The following is a 16,540-nucleotide window of genomic DNA, read 5'->3' as shown; positions in this document are numbered from 1 at the left end:
AGCTCCTGCTCTCTGGCACGAACATGGCCAGGTTGGGGCTACTTCTTCAGCCTAGATCCTGGAACAAGAATGCTCGTGAAGCAGACCTGCAGCCCACCTGTAGCTCGGAGCAGAGTAGCTGCCAACCATCAAGATCTGTGAAGGGTGTCACATTTTACTTTACTTTCAAGTTAAGACGTTCATTTGCCCATTGCATGGATGCTGACAGAAGACACAACTCCTGGACCAGAGACAAAAGACAGCAGCCAGAGTGAGTGTCAGCATGTTTGTGTTGGTTCCCCGAGTCTTCATTCCCATGGTGGGGCCCAGATACATGCCTGAACACAAAGCCAGTTGCATCACAGGAGAGGGACAGTGAACTTGAAATCCCATCATGTCATAGCAAGCAGTAAGCAAGGCTGCTCTTTGCCCCAGAGGTAGGTATTACCTTCTCCCTCAAGGTTGCTCACTGCATACTGAACCCTGAGGAATGGCTGGGTAAAAAAATGATCAGGGTTTTAAAGGCTTAGCATACCCAGCAGGACACATAGGGACACAAGAGGCTCATGGAAGAGTATCTCCCACCACCAACCCTCGGGCCTCATGGAATGTCAGTGAGAAATAAATGTTTGCTTTTGTATCAGGGTTGTTTTGCTACAGAACAAAGGTAACTGATGCAACAAAGTACAGAGAAAGATCCATTGACATCTGTATATTTATCTTACATCTTGCCACCATACCTTAGTCTCTTATTTAAAAAAATAATTTAGTATAGTTTCTTGAGTTCTCTAAGTATAACAACATCTTCTGCAAATAAAATGAATTCTTGCTGCCCTCCCCCAGTATTTATGTTGATTGTTATTATTTTGTTTTCTTACCTTCAGCATTAGCCTAATTTTCTAATTTTTGAATAATAATGGTGATAGCAAATGTGCCACTCTTCATTCCAAACCTAAACTTTGATGCTTTGCTTGTGATGCTGGGGCTGGAATTTAGCAAACCGTGTTTTTGCTTTGCAAGTTGGCTCCCTGTTAAACTGTGCTGATAAAGAATTCACTGGCAGGGCTTTCCTGGTGGCGCAGTGGTTGAGAGTCCACCTGCCAATGCAGGGGACGCGGGCTCGTGCCCCAGTCCGGGAAGATCCCACAGGCTGCGGGCCCGTGAGCCATGGCTGCTGAGCCTGCACGTCCGGAGCCTGTGCTCCGCAACAGGAGAGGCCACAACAGTGAGAGGCCCGCGTACCGCAAAAAAAAAAAAAAAAAAAAAAAAAAAAAATAGTTCACTGGCAGAGAGCTCCCAGGAAGGAGAGTGAAGCAGGGATTGTTCCTTACTGTTTATTTTCTGGTCACTTCTTATCTTCTTATTTGCTCCCTGTTCTATGAGCGTCAACCTACCAATGCTGCTTCATCTTGACAGAGCAGTTCCTTCCCACAGCAGCAGGACAATCCCATGAACAGTTTTCTAACGTGTAGGAAGCGCCTCTTTGCACCCCCAACTCAGGGATACATGCCATCTGCGTTTCATTTCCTCGAGGCTTTTCTCTAAGCGTCTAAGTTTTAATAACTCCAACTTCTCTTCTTGATCATACTCCATCATATAGCGGTAGCTGCTTTCTGCAATTGCTACCTCTGTGATCCCAAGTCCTCTTTTTGTTTTTAAGCTATACCTTGTGAAGTTGACACCTAGGTAATAATTCTTTATATTAAATTCTCTCTGCTAAAATAACTGGTGTGGTGTCTGCCTCTTGACTGATCCCTGATTGATAAAGTAGCTATCCCTATTTATTTTCTGACGTTAATGATGATGCTTTACCCATTTGCCTTTTAGCCCTTTAACTGCTGGGTTTTGGTTTTTGGTTGATTGTTCTTGAAGTTTATCAAGTGTGTTTCTTGTATATATTGACAAATGCATTTTTTCTTTCTTGTTAATGTAAGAAACTAGACATTTTTCATAATGTTGAATCATCCTATTCCATATTTCTGGAATACCTAGCTAATAGTTAACATATTTGTAGCACTTACTACATATGTGCCAGGCATTTTGTATATATAAATTCACTTAGCAAACCTACTTGGTCATGGCTCATAACTACATTGCCAAATGTTTATTTAGAACTTATATTTATAACTGAAGTTGAACAATATTTAGAGTTTTATCTCTTGTATTGATATTACTTGTTCCTACTATCTTATCACCTCTATCAAACTGAAAGATCCTTGAAAATCAATGTCTTACTATGCAGTCAGTATCTCAATATCATGTGAGAGCATGTGATTGATGTTTGTTGAATGATTAAACACACTTAATAGATCTAAAGTAAGTCTACTTTATGAAAATTAGCATTTATTCTGTAATATAAATTCTGATTTCACACATTTAAAAATATTTGTAAGTAATCAAAATACATAAAAATGGATACATTTAATATTAAACTAGACTTTTCTGGGCATATGTATACATTTCAGAACTCTAACATTTTAAGAATTGTTGCTTATCCTGTCTCCTTAAATGTCTCTTCCTAGAGTTTTAAAATTCTCCAACATTTTGTTAATAGCAATAATTACTTTTGTATATTTTTGAGTTATTGCATTATGTTTTGTGATGTAGATTATATCAAAATTATTCCTTTTTCCAGAAGATTAAAGACAAATTAGTAAAAGATATGCATCAAGGATTCTTAATGTATGAAACCATTTTCAACAAAATGTTTTTTATTTAAGTCAAAATTGGATTTCCACGGTTTAGGGCTTCAGGGCTTCTAAGCCATTGCTCCCACAGACTTAAGACTTGAACTGGACATCAAAGGTTATCGTGCGGCCTCTTCAAGGCACTAGCTAAAGTTTTGGTAACCATTTTCTGTGGTTTAGCTTTGCTTGAATCCTTCCCTTCAAAGCAGCTGTTGCTATGTCATTGAGATTAAGTTTAAGGACAAGATGTGTTAGTATTTATTTGTATGTTTTTTTCAATTGTATTTTAAGGACCTTCTGTGTGCACAGGAAAATATTGGCAGACGGGTAAGTAAAGATGTTATCTTCTGCCACCAAGGATTGTGCAACATAAGGACCCACATGCAGACCCACATTTTATATAGAAATAACATTGTGGGACAAACTTTTTTTTGCAATCCCAAAGCAATAGGAAAAAACAAAAACCTATCATAAGGAGAGGAGCACAGCGCCAAATTGGTGCCCTGAGGATTTTTTCCTTATTTGTTTTTGCTATTGTTGTTTTCATTCTAGGTTCTGATTTTATGTAGTTTGGGGGGTAATGACTGGGCATTTATGATCACAATCACAAAGGATCTTTTACTCACACCCTTTCATCATGTTTGGAAGCAGTAATATAAACCATGGTAATAGAAATTATTTTACTATTATTTATCTTTTCACCTTCCCTAATACCCTAAAGTTTATAACTCTAATTTTCATGAGTAGGAATGACACATATGTGTGTGTGTGTGTGTGTGTGTATGTATATATATATATATATGTATATATACATATACATATATATATATATATATATATACATATATATCCTTTTTACTGAATGAAACACAGTAGTTTTATAAAGCTTGGGCTGGATTTATTTGAAAAAATACTCTATTTTAATTCATTATGTAACCTTTTTAATAAAGTCTAACTTTATTAAAGTGACCTAAAATTCATTTTATCAGTTCAATTCACTTATCTCAGCCTATGTGGTTTGTGTGTGTGTGTGTGTGTGTGTGTGTATCATCCACCTGATGGTGGCAAAAATGCTACACAGTTTTGAAAACTACAAATATAAAGAGCTATTTTGATGATCATCTAATTTTAGAAGCAAATTATGGCATAGAACTACAGTTTAATTATATTAAGTATAGTCTCCATTACTATCCTATATTTTTATCTCAGTTTTCACTTTACCTTTGAACATAGATTCTTCTTTTCATAGGTTTTCCTGAATTATGATTTAAAGACAAGGAAATAAGAAATGCATATAGTTTATAGCATGTTAAGTGACAGACATGAGGATCTATTTCAGGAAATTAAAATGGCAACCTGGGGGAATTTGTTTTTCTATAAATTAGGTTTATTAAGAAATACAAATTTTCTCATTCACATCGATTACATAATATTTAGAAACACTAGAAAGTTGGTAGTTTAAAACTTCACACAATTGACTTAAAGAAGAGGTTTGTTCAAAGTTTTTCACCAACTCTCTGGAATGCCAGTCATAGGATAAAGCATAAGACATTCTATCTATTTTTTTCTGGTGCTAGCAACCCCTTTATTGGGTGGCTTAAGAACTGTTCAGTTTTCTGTACAGTTTTTAATTGCTTTTTAATGTTTTTTTGTTTGTTTCATTCTTTTTAAAATGTTGATACTATTTTCACAGAAAAAAAAAGCATAGACCAAAATAAGAAAATTATGTTGAGCAAATGTTAATGGAAATTGACTTAGGTTTTAAAACTGGACACTTTTGAGCTGTGAATTTCTGAGTTTTGTTTTATTTTCATCAAAAATTCTCAGATTTTATGAGAGCAACTGAAGTCAGGAGACCATCCTGAAGAAAAATTGGGGGGAAAAGGTGAAAATAGAATATTTCAGTTGCACAGCAACATCTTTGCTGTTTTGAAAATAAATCTTTGCAGGTGTGTTTCCGATCTAACTTTCTTGCTCAAGGAAGAATGTTTATCATTTTCTGAATTTACCAGCAATTGGTGTGCACTGAGGGCTCATTTATTTCTTACAAAATGTCGCTAACTCACTCCTGTCCTCTTAAATTTAAAACAGCTGCTAGCCACTGGCAGGATCTAAATCTTAACAGAGACAGAATTCCAGACTCTCTGGATGCCTGTATTACACTCTTGTTAATAACGATCTCTGTCCGTCAAGGTGACGACAGGACAACGTGGGGGCTATACACGTTTTCTCTGTCCATATGTAAAAAGCTAAAGCTTTTATTTTCTTAACAAAACCCCCATGATTTCATTAAATAACCCCTCTGATTATTGGTGTCATTTGATGAAGCACTATAATTTAGTTTTGCTTGAAGCCCCCTAACTTCCAAAGTTGTTTCCTTTCTAGGCAGTTATATTTTTAATATTATCTGGGAGTTAGAGTAGCTTATTTACTGGAAGTAGCAGAGGGATCCAAGCTCAACTTTAAAAGGTCAGGCAAATTTGGGAAAAGAAACATATTCTTTAGTTTTCAATTGTTTAGAATTTTATCTTCAGATACCATTTTCACAATGTAGAATTTATAATCTCAACATTTCCTTGTAAAGAAGACAATGATTTCAACTTTTCCAATGACTACCTCACTGTTTAAAATAAGAATTTTGACATAAGCTTTAAATACCGGGATTTTCAGTCAAAGATACAATACTGTTTACCTTACCAAAAAGAAATCATTTTGTTTTTCTTAGGTTTTCTTGCAGAACGACTGTTCAATTTCTATAAAGATAGATTCATCTGTTGTGAACAAGGCTAAAGATTATTTTCATGCATAAGATAAATCACTGAAAGAGACAGTAAAGCCTTCAAAATGTACTTTATGTTCTACCAGAGCAAAATCCAAATCACTCTTCTCCACAGTGAACTCACGGTTTCCTGCAAGATAAGATCTCATCCTGCTAAGGACTTCATCTTGGAAGAAAAGAGAACATCATCTCTCAAGGGAACTCCAGTACCATAATTCATAAAATCAAATATATCAATAAACACAGCTCTAATTTTAAAATAGTCATCCAAGTCTCTGGAACCTAGAGCCTAAACACTCGTTGTTAAATTGTAGTATTTTATAATAACATAAATCTGTAAAAGAGAACAAATAATTGTTTAATTATTTAAAAGTTTTCATTCTCATGAATAAAATTTAAATGCTCAGCAATCCTTAATTAATACATTTGGAATCCCTTCCTTAGTGATGAGAATTAACTTTGCAATTTAATTTGCCGCTTTACCATGTGAAAAAGAAAGATAAAAAAATAAGCCTCTTGGGAACGGGAAGAAAATTTCCAGTCTCTCACCAGCCAATCCAGTTTTTAATCAGTACTTTCTCTCTCTCTCTCGACATTATTGGCATTTTCACCCCCATTCCTCCCCCAGTTCTGGTTTACAGACATAGCTAACTGTACAGATCTGAGGTTTGGATTTCATTTCACCTTGAAGTGTTTGCCTAGATTTGTTTTACTGGTCAACATGGTAGTCCAGAACGCAGAAAAGATTTTTTTTTTTTTTTTTTTTTTTTTTTTTTTTTTTGCGGTATGCGGGCCTCTCACTGTTGTGGCCTCTCCCGTTGCGGAGCACAGGCTCCGGATGCGCAGGCCCAGCGGCCATGGCTCACGGGCCCAGCCGCTCCGCGGCATATGGGATCCTCCCAGACCGGGGCACGAACCCGTATCCCCTGCATCGGCAGGCGGACTCTCAACCACTGCGCCACCAGGGAGGCCCCAGAAAAGATTTTAAACAAATTATAGACTCTGCTAAAGAAGATGCATGATATTCTAGGTATAAGATATCAGGAAAGAAGTTTAGCAAAAATTTCCAAATGTTTAGTACTTTTTCTTATAGTGTCCGGCTTATGTTTGTATTTATTATTCATCCATTCACCAAAAATGTATTGAAAATCTATAACCCACTGAAGATGGCACATGGACCCAGAATTCAGTCTTTGCCTAGAGGAACTCACAATTTAGTAGGAGGGTCAGATAGGTAAACAAATAAGTTTCAAGGTTAGATGGTAAATTCTCAGATCAAGGGTTGCATGGTACTGTGGCGACACCATGAGAAGATTTCCCAGAGGAGCTGACATTCCATCCAAGGCAGAACAGAAGGAAAAGCAGAAGGTGGGAAATTTATCCCTGGCAGAGAGAAGACCACAGCCAAAGAAGTGGGTCTGGGGAGTTTGGGGATACAGATATGTATTATCTGAAGGACAGAGTCAATGGCGACAGAGGAAGCCAAGGACAGAGAGAGGGATTGGAGCCTGCCTATGAACGCATTTGTAGGCCAAATTCAGGAGTGAATACCTTAGTCTGTAGGCAAAGGATTTAAAGCAGGGAAATAACATAATCAGCTTTAAGATGATCAAAAGTAGACTCCCCTAAGATATGGTCACTGAAACCCTGAGATTTGCATGCAGCATTCAGATGGGGAATAATTTGGGGAACAGTACCTGTAAGAGAGTGAAGGGAAAGAGGGGTGGGAAGAGGGGATATGGGTGGCCATGCAGGCGCATCAGAGGCTGCAGCTGATCCCATGGGGGCATTGGGAGCTGAAATGGCCATTCAGAGTTGCCCCATCTTGAGTTGTCCCACCAGGTGGCCAGACCTTCTTACTTGCCCTGAGAAGTCATTGGATGGGAGCTGTCCCCAGGGAGGAGACGAGGCTTGGGCCAGGCTGATTCCCATAGGTGAGAGCAACTCCTGGTGAGGGACACAGCTAGGAGCCATCCCCAAACCACACATCCTGCAGCTGGAGTGAGAGACTCCATCCTAAAGAGGGAGCTGAGTGATGGGTCACGGAATCCACCCCAGAAGCTTTATGGGTTTTTTGGGTTTTTTTTAGTTTTGTTGAAATATGGTTGATATACGATGTTGTGTTGGTTTCAGTTGTACAACAAAGTGATTCAGATCTACATATATATGTATGTGCACACATATATTATATATTCAGACATATAATATATACAGTACAACTTTTAAAGATTCTCTCCCATTATGTGTTATTACAAGATACTGAGCAGAGTTCCCTGTGCAACGCAGTAGGTCCTTGTTGGTTACGTGTTTTCTGTCTAGTCGTGGGTGTACTGAAAGATTGGCTAGAAGGAGATCAGATTGGACTTCGTGAAAAAGATGAGGTTGCGACGATGCCCAAGATACCGTGGCAACTCAGTAGGGGAAAGAAAGTCTTTGCTCAAACAGTGCTGGAACAGTTGGCTGTCTACATGGAAAAAGAAGAACTTCAACTCTTGCCTCACCCTATACAAAAATTTCACTCAAAATGGATCATACTTCTACATGCGAAAGCTAAAACTATAAAACTTCCAGAAGAAATCAAAAGAGAAAAATCTCTGTGACTTTGGGTGAGTCCAGTCTTCCTTAGATCAGACAGTAGAACATAAACAATAGAAGAGCTGAAATTTGGGCAATACCATTTGGGGATGACAATGGAAAGGAACCAGAACTCTTGTACATTACTGATGAGAATGTAAAATTGTACAGCCACTTTGCAAATCAATTTGGCAGTTTCTTATAAAGTTTAAGATATACTCACCATGAAATCCAGCCCCATTACAAGGTATTTATCCAAGATAAATGAAAACGTAAGAGTTGTGCTCCAAAGTTTATAGCTGTCTAATCGATAATAAGCAGAAACTGGAAACAACTGAAATGTTTGTCAACAGGTGAACAGACAAATAAATCGTGATCTATCCATAAAAATGTATACTGCGGAGGAATACAAAATGTTTGAACTACTGGTAAAACAATATGGATGAATCTCAAAGACATTGTGTTAAATAAAAATTCCAGATACAAAAGAATATGTTATTCTATTTACATGAATCTATTTCTATAAAGGCAAAGGAACCACTGGTACCAGGGGCCGAGCTGGGGAGGGGGTGGGGGGACTGACCACAATGTGGTACAAGGGAACCTTCCGGGTGATAGAGGTATTCTATAATATACATCATAATTGTGTGGTGGGCATATGCCTATATATATATATAGGTTAAAACTCATTGAATTGTACACTTATTATTTCTGAATTTTATTCTGAGTATGTAACCTCTAAAAAATAAACATAAAAATAAATGAGCAACACTTAAATGGCCACGAGCCTTCATTTTCTGCAGTTCTTGTTTCTTAGAAAAGTTCTTTTGGATAACCATCAGTATTCATTCATTAAATGAGGACTGACCATGTACCAGGCTCTGTGCTTTTAAATAAATGGCCCAAATTTATATAAAGAGAGGGACATCTAGGAATGAGACAACTGTAGTTTTAATGCTTTAGCTACTAGTGAATTGATCACCAAGCCCATATTAAGAAACTGGTCTACTTTACTTGACAAGAATAATATAATATTTTAAATTTGAAAAGAGCCTTAGAAGTAACATATTAAAGAAAAATTCAAAGCAACTTAGTATAAAGTGGGCATCTCTTTTCCTAGATGTGTGTGTGTGTGTGTGTGTGTGTGTGTGTGTGTGTATAAGTAAAAATGTCATGTGCTCACTTTATTGGATCGATATGGCAGGAATGAAAATTTTAAAGTGAAAAAAACAATTTTTGCTTTTATAAATAAGAAGATACTGATGACAAGGCAGATGTCTAGATAAGAAAATATTTTTCTCAACTGTAAGAGTCAGAAAACACAAACATCTCTCTGTGTGAGGGTGTCACTATGTCTGGGGCTCTTTAGGTAGCTTCCTAAATTTCTGCTGGCATTACTCTGTCTCTGCTTTGTACCCAATCTAATGGGTCGCTTTGTAGTTACAATCAGATCATAAGTAGAGCATGAGAACTTGTATATGACAATAAAGCATTATTCAAATATAAGGTATTTTCCTGTACATATATCAGCTTTTGTCACATCCATAACTTAGTGCCATGATACCCAAGTCACAAGAACTATCACATTTCTTTAATTTTTCTAAATTAAATCCAGTGTGACTTAGCTTCCACCCTAGAGAGGCAGAAAATGCTTCTATCTATCTATCATCTATCTATCTATCTATCATCATCATCTATCTATCTATCATCTATGTATCTATCATCTATCTATGTATGTACCTATTTATGTATCTGTCAATCATCTATTATCTATGTATCTCTCTATCAGTCATCTATCTATCATGTATCACCTATGTATCTATCATCTATGTATCTATTTATGTATCTATCAATCATCTATTATCTATCTCTCTATCTCTCGATAACTATCTATCTATCTATCTCTCTATGTCTATCATCTATCTATGTATCTATCAATCATCTATCTTTTGTATCTATGTATCTATCAATCATCTATCATCTATCATCTATCTATCTATGTATCTATGTATCTATCTATCTATCAACTATCTGTCTGTCTATGTATCTATGTATCTATGTATCTATCTATCTACTCTCCTTGTTCCTATTCCCTCCCTTGGGTTGTACAACAATGGAGGAAGAGCCTCTTGGTGCCCGTGCCTGCCACTCCTGGTCATTCCTGCCCGTGGGTCTCTGTAGTCCATTCACAGATAAAAAGCCTCATGCCTCTGGATCAAGTTTGACCCCAGGACTGTCTGTCCAGAATCCTAATGTCTAGCTTCCCTGAGCACACTTACTCCTTGGGGCCCTGTGTACAGGTGAGCCACTGACGGAACCTACAACTGGTGTGGATGCCCTCCCCTCCCCCTCCCCTCCCGCCCCCCAACTGTCAGTCCCTCTTTCACCTTTGCAAGTGTTCTCCAAGTATGGATCCTTGGACCAGCAGCATCGCATGAGTATTGCTTTACATTTTGAAGTTTACACAGCTCTCACTGTGTCGTCAGGATGGAGAACCACTATTCTAGATTGATGATGATAATAGAAAGGTTGAGAATGTACATAACATGAATGCATTTTTTTTAACATCTTTATTGGAGTTTAATTGCTTTACATTGTTGTGTTAGTTTCTGCTGTATAACAAAGTGAATCAGCTATACGTATACATATATCCCCATATCCCCTCCCTCTGACCTTGTAAAATCAGATTTTAAAATTTAACTTTAATTTGGCCTCATTATATTGCTTTAATTGATTACAAACTGCCTGAACCCAACATAAAGGGTAAATAATAAATGACATTTTGTCAAGTAGAGAAGAGACATGCCGAATTAATTACCAAGGGGAACCTTCACATACCTTTAGAGCCAAATAGAACTTAACTGGGATAAAACTCAGAGAAGTTGTGACTGTTTTCCCAGAACAACAGGGCTTTGAGGATAATCGAGAGTTTGGGTGATGACAGTGATGACTTTTGTCTCCTAGGTTGCACCCACCTGCCAGCTGTCAGGGAGATAACATACCCTCCTCAACTGAATTCAAGAAATTTGCCCAATGCCTTTTACATTCCGGGAACTGTGTTAGGTGCTAAGGACACAAAGTTGGGTGAGTCAATCTCCGTCTTCAAAGAATTCATAGCTTAGTGGGGAGAAAGACGTATAAACATTTATAAAGCAATATACTGTGTGCTATTAAATCAAAGAATCTATCAGTGATAAGATAAATCATTATTTTTTTGTAAAACTAAGAAAAAATTAAATTATGTTATCCTTTCCATTTTAAGATGCATTCTGATTTGAGAGACATTTAAATGTCATGTGCTATAGAAGTTTCATTAAGGAGCAGAGGGAAGAGATGGTTTGACCACCTGGGCAAAGCAATGAGCTCCAGGGAAGTATTTAAGGCTGAAATTGGGAGTCAGATAACTTTAAGCTATGTGACCTAGGGCAAGTCACTTAACATCACTTTTTCTCTCATCTGTAAAAGACGTAAAAATAGTAGCTACTCTGAAGAGTTGTTGTGAAGATTAAAGATTTCACATAGAGTGCTGATCAATGATTTAGATCTAAGTGCTCAAAAAAGTTGGCTATTTTTAGCAGAAGCAGTTAATGATAGGACTTGAAGAAAGACTAGGTCTTTTTCCAAGAGATAAGGGAGAAAACAGATCCCACGGAGGAAGAACCGAAGACGCAAAGACTTCAAGCCTGTTTCTGGAACATTCTGCTTGACTGCGGTGCTGTGGCCGGTGAGGTTTCTTCCTTGAGGAATTCTGGATCTTTCTGACACCTTCTTCTTTCTCCTGCACCTTCTTCCCCTGCCCTCGAATCCCAACACACCCACAGGGCAGCTTGGTTCTTTCAGCTTTTCACTCGAAAGCACACACCTGGCCCTTTACTCAGTCATGGACTTGGCCTCTCAGAGCCACACCACTAGTGACTTGCTTTCCGTTTCCCTCCTCACTCCCCCACCCTTTGTCCAATATCCTTTGTCTGAAAGGATTCACTGCTGTTCCCTAGTGCCTGTCAATTTCTTTCCAGGGACTTCATGCAAATAAGGGTGCAGGTGGCCTGCCCTGATTTCACAAAGTTCCCTGAGGGCTAACACCCTATTAGGGCATTCACTCTGAACAACATTCAGTGATCCTAATCCCCTCTGAAGCTTGGAGAAGTTACTGGATTTCTCCAAATAACTGGGCACAGAAGTACCCAGGCAAGCTGACCCTGTTCAGGGTTTTGCGATATTATGCTGCACCATCCTTCAAACAGTTTTTCCTCCTAAAGGATTTTTCTTCTCGGTATTATTTCTATTAACACAGTGCCCCCTGTTTAGAAAGCAACTAGTATCCTGAGTAAGAAACCAGCCATTGTGTGGATTTGAGGTCATGTATCCATCCATTCATTCCTCCACACATCTTTAGTGAGTACCTGCTCAGGGTAGGGTCCTCAGGTACCAGTAAACCTTTGAGGTTGAACAAGACCAATATTACCCCTACTCTCACAGAGCACACAGTCCAGCAGGGGAGGAGGTGAAAATCATTTCCAAGGCCCAGAGCAAAGGCAGTTTAGGGAAAGCTTCTCGGAGGAAGTTTCTGCAAAGGAGAGATCCCAAGGATGGGGAGAATTAGCTGAGTAAAGGGATGGGAGAAGAGAGGTGATAAAATGAGATACGAAATAGAACTTTGCAAGCCGTGTCACCGCAGCTGTAAGATTGTGGGCTTATGAGCGTGTGTCCTTCTGCAGCCCCCCAGCTCTGCTCCCGCTCTTCCTTCCACCCAGCTACCCAACTCTGCTCCTTTCTCATGACCGCCTCTCTTTGTTTGGGTGTAACGCTGGTTTTCTGGATGTTTATCATGTTGTCATTATTACAGTCTTGGTTTTTGTCCTGGAGACAAGAGCCTTCTGGATGTAGAAGTGACCTGGTTATTGTGTTGATTACCTCGAGCAGATCCTGGAGCTGGGGGGGATGCAAGGGGGTTGGAATGGGATTCGGTTTGTCTTGATCTTGATTCTGAATGATGAAATATGCATAGAAGTCAGGCAAGTGGTGGTTATAATAGTGTTTTTGAAACTTTTTGAATTGAGATCCATGGTAAGAAATACATTAACATAGCAACTCAGAAAACACACACATTACTGAAACAGTAGTTTACTAAAGCTTGTGTTTTGGGAAAAATTACCCTTATTGCATGGGATACAATTTGATATTTGATATTTTGGATTCTGATTAGTGTTTTTCAGGCTGGTAATCCACTAATGGGTCACAAAATCAATTTACTAGGTCATGATGAGCACCTCAAAAATTGAAATAGAAGTATCCATGCGGAGACAGGCCAAGAAATAGTGAAGAAGATACCCCTACACTGTGGTCAGTCTTTAGGAGCTAGAATTTACAGATCTTGCACTTTCCAAGTCCCTGTTTCTTGCCTTGTTACTTGAAACTCAATACAGACCAGTGGTTATGGCTGCAGATTCTAGAGTATCTTGACTCTGTTACTCAGAGGCTGTGAGATGTGTGACACTTGGTCTCCTGCACTCTGCTTGCCCCGTGTGTAAATGGGAGATAATAACAGCACTTTCCTCATCCAGTTGCAAGGATTAAATGAATTAATGCAGTGTCTGGTGCATATAAACACTCGACAAATATTAGCCATTATATTTCAACCTTTTATTTTCCCCTAGTGTTAAGGTTCAGCTTTTCGCAGTTTGCCAATAGGACAAAAGGAAGAGTTATGAAGTACAGGGCCCTGGAACCCAGCTTGCTAGGGGCAGCAGATACCAAAGTGAAACAACCACCAGGGGAAACTGAAACCCCAAGGGCCAGAGTGAAGGAAGGTCCTCAGTCCTTCCAGTGCTAACGCCTGAATGTCCAGGGTTTTGTTTTGTTTTTGTTTTGCCTTAAAGAAAGCAGTTCTCCTAACAGTTCCTATCTCTAATATCAACATACGTTTGACCCTAGCTCCTGGTTACTTGTCTAGATCAGATTCCAGTCTGTTACAGAAACTTGACTGTATCTGATCATGTATTTCCCCCAAATTTCTACTTGATATTCCCTGAGGTTCCTCTCCTTGTTTGGGTACGCTTTCTGCCTGTCAATCTTTTGTTGGCTGCATTACTTCTTTCCTGCATCTAGCAAGACAGGAGGTTTTTGTTTTTGTTTTGTTTTGTTTGAAAATCTTGGGGTATCAAGAGAAAAAATTTGCTAAATAATAAGACGAGAAGAAAGGAATGTCTTCTGTCATACCATCTTACAGAGGCAGAAGTATTTTGTATTGAAGAACTTTTAATGCATTTGGTGTATACTTGTTAACCATTTCCATTCCATAAAAGGACAGATGTCATATACGATGTGTGGGATGCTCCCATAGGAGTATCTAGAATCTCCTTAAAAAAGAATTCCAATTTTGGGGATTTTATAAGCATGTAAATAATGAAATTAACAATTTAAAGGTTTCTTAAAATTGTTGTTTTGCAAGGAAAATATACTGTCATTTGTTCAATACGCAGAACTTTTAAGAAGTGCCGATTCTTCTATAACCCTGCTCCACAGAACAAAAACCTTATTTTTGTTAAAACTGTTATCTACAAACTTTAAAAATTTCTTATATCATTTGATAATGATCGTTAAAACCTTGTATGATATATTAAGATAAAATATACGAATAATATCCGAATCAGAAACTTCTCTAAGATTTAATTACTTACGTGGGTTTTTCCTGAATAATACGTTTATTTTTAATCAGCCCAGATATCAGGCGTTAAAGGCTAACATTCCCCCGCATCACTCTTTCCTATAAAAATACTACAGTATTTTCAATGAGAGTGTAAATAAACAATTGTTTCAGGTTTTATTTACACTGGAGCTGCCGGGCAAAATTCCCTGCTTCATCTAGCTATTTGTCGTGATTCCAAGTAAGTTTTTAAAAGTGATCCTTTCTCTCCTCAGTACTTCCTCCTTAGCGTCTATTTCCAAGGCCTGTTTTTCCCATTCTTTATTTTTCCCCAAGACATATTTGTCTGAGCCACTTTTAAGCATCAAGGTTTTTTTTTCTGCCTATAAGAGTAATAATATAAGAATCCTACAAGTCAGACATAAATGTTTAGTATATTGCTGTCGGCTCTTCGAGCCTTCCTTTTTCCTTCCACTGAGCCATCTCTGAACCAGCACTCGTCATTTGTAAGAACACAAGAAAGAGCCTAAAAAGGGGCAGAGACCCGTGGGATGGGCGCAGGAAGGTGTCGTCACGCGAGGAGGAGGAGGTGGCGGAAAGTTTACAAGAGGGAAGAAGCGAATATCCTTGTTTGTACAGATCATCGCCTGCGAAGCTTAATAGAGGAGAACGGTAGTCCTCAAGTCGTCTCACTGAGCCAAAGCGGGAAACCCAGTAGGAAGGGTAGAGGCTAAAAACTCAAGTAAAACGCTAGAGGAGCCGCCGGGACAGGGTGGGGTCGCCGGGCGCCAGCCTAGCCTCGAGCTGGAGCCGGAAAGGCGGGCCCCAGGGGACGGGGTCGAGCAGATGTGGGCGGGGCCAAGCCGGAGCAGGTCCGGTTGGGGCGGAGCCTGGGGCGGAGCATAATCAGCGTGGGCGGGGCCGAGTCCGGGCCTATCCAGTTGGGGCGGAGTCTTGAGGGGGCGGGGCAGGAGCAAGGGCCGGTGGGAGAGCTGACCCCTCCCGGCCGAGGCGCCCGTGGCACCTGGTGAAGAGCAAATGGCTGTTTCCTCATGTGGAGGACTTCTAAGGAACACGTGAGGGAGGGAAGGCAATGTCTGTGGAAAATCTACCTCACAAGCCTGGCGTCCTACTCCAGCCCCCGGGCGGCAGCCCGCTTGCTGGGCTCCCAGAGTATTTGCAGCCACGCGGGCCGTCTGCGCCTGCGCCTGCGCCCGCGCCCGCGCCCATGGCTCCGCGGCGGGGCGGGGCCGCTGAGGAAGGGCGCGTCTCCCGCCGGCGCGCGGGGGGCGGGGCCGTTGGGGGGCGGGCGGCGGCGACCCGCGGCCTGACCTGCCCGGGCGCCGGGTCTCGTGACGTCACCTCGCCGTGACGCGCACGCGGTAGGAAAACTGTAAGTTTCTGAGGATTTCTGCAGTTCCCCGGGCCTGCGGGGCTCACCCGGCTGCTCGCACCCCCGGAGTCGGTGGTGGCCGTGGGTTCTGCTCCTGGGGCGGTCCGGGGAGCCGCTGAACGCGGTGACGGGACAGGTGCCCGCCCGGGCCGGGAGCGCGCCCTCCGCGGCGGGAGGGACGGGCGTGCGAGCAGGCGAGGCCGCGCCCCGGCAGCACCGCAGCGTCTCCCCTGGGGCCGTGATGTAGGCCGGGGAAGGGGGAGTCCGGGGGGAGAGGCCCCTTTCTTTCTTCCTCTATGGGGGCACTGGGTTCCCCTCTGCACATACTGAGTCAGGGGTGCAGGGTTCCTGTGGAGACCCCCCCCCCACCCCGCCCGGGCTTCCTCTGGGGTCCCGCGAGCGACCAGGTGGCTGAGGCGGAGCCACTTGCAGGGATGACCACTTGCTGCCTCAGTGTCCTTTTCGCGTACACTGGAGGCGAA

General features: G+C 40.7%; 1 protein-coding gene across 25 annotated transcripts in view; it reads left to right on the top strand.

The window, feature by feature from the left end:
• The window catches only part of ZNF438 (zinc finger protein 438), a 388,718-nt gene that overhangs the window by 201,958 nt on the left and 170,220 nt on the right, over nucleotides 1–16,540 (top strand). For 7 of the 25 annotated variants that reach the window (XM_082619986.1, XM_082619979.1, XM_082619981.1 and 4 more), the window contains exon 1: nucleotides 15,843–16,058. The exons of 17 other annotated variants lie outside the window; for them this stretch is intronic. The gene's annotated coding sequence lies outside the window, so the exon portion shown is untranslated. Of the gene's footprint in view, nucleotides 1–11,084; nucleotides 11,104–15,842; nucleotides 16,059–16,540 lie in introns of those variants that run through there. One more of the 25 variants, XM_082619984.1, reaches the window with a different exon arrangement.

Source organism: Mesoplodon mirus (assembly GCF_964341445.2).
Source record: "Mesoplodon mirus genome assembly, chromosome: 4".
NCBI lineage: Eukaryota > Metazoa > Chordata > Mammalia > Artiodactyla > Ziphiidae > Mesoplodon > Mesoplodon mirus.
The sequence above is the reverse complement of the archived record's forward strand: the minus strand, read 5'-3'. Positions and strand labels throughout refer to the sequence as shown.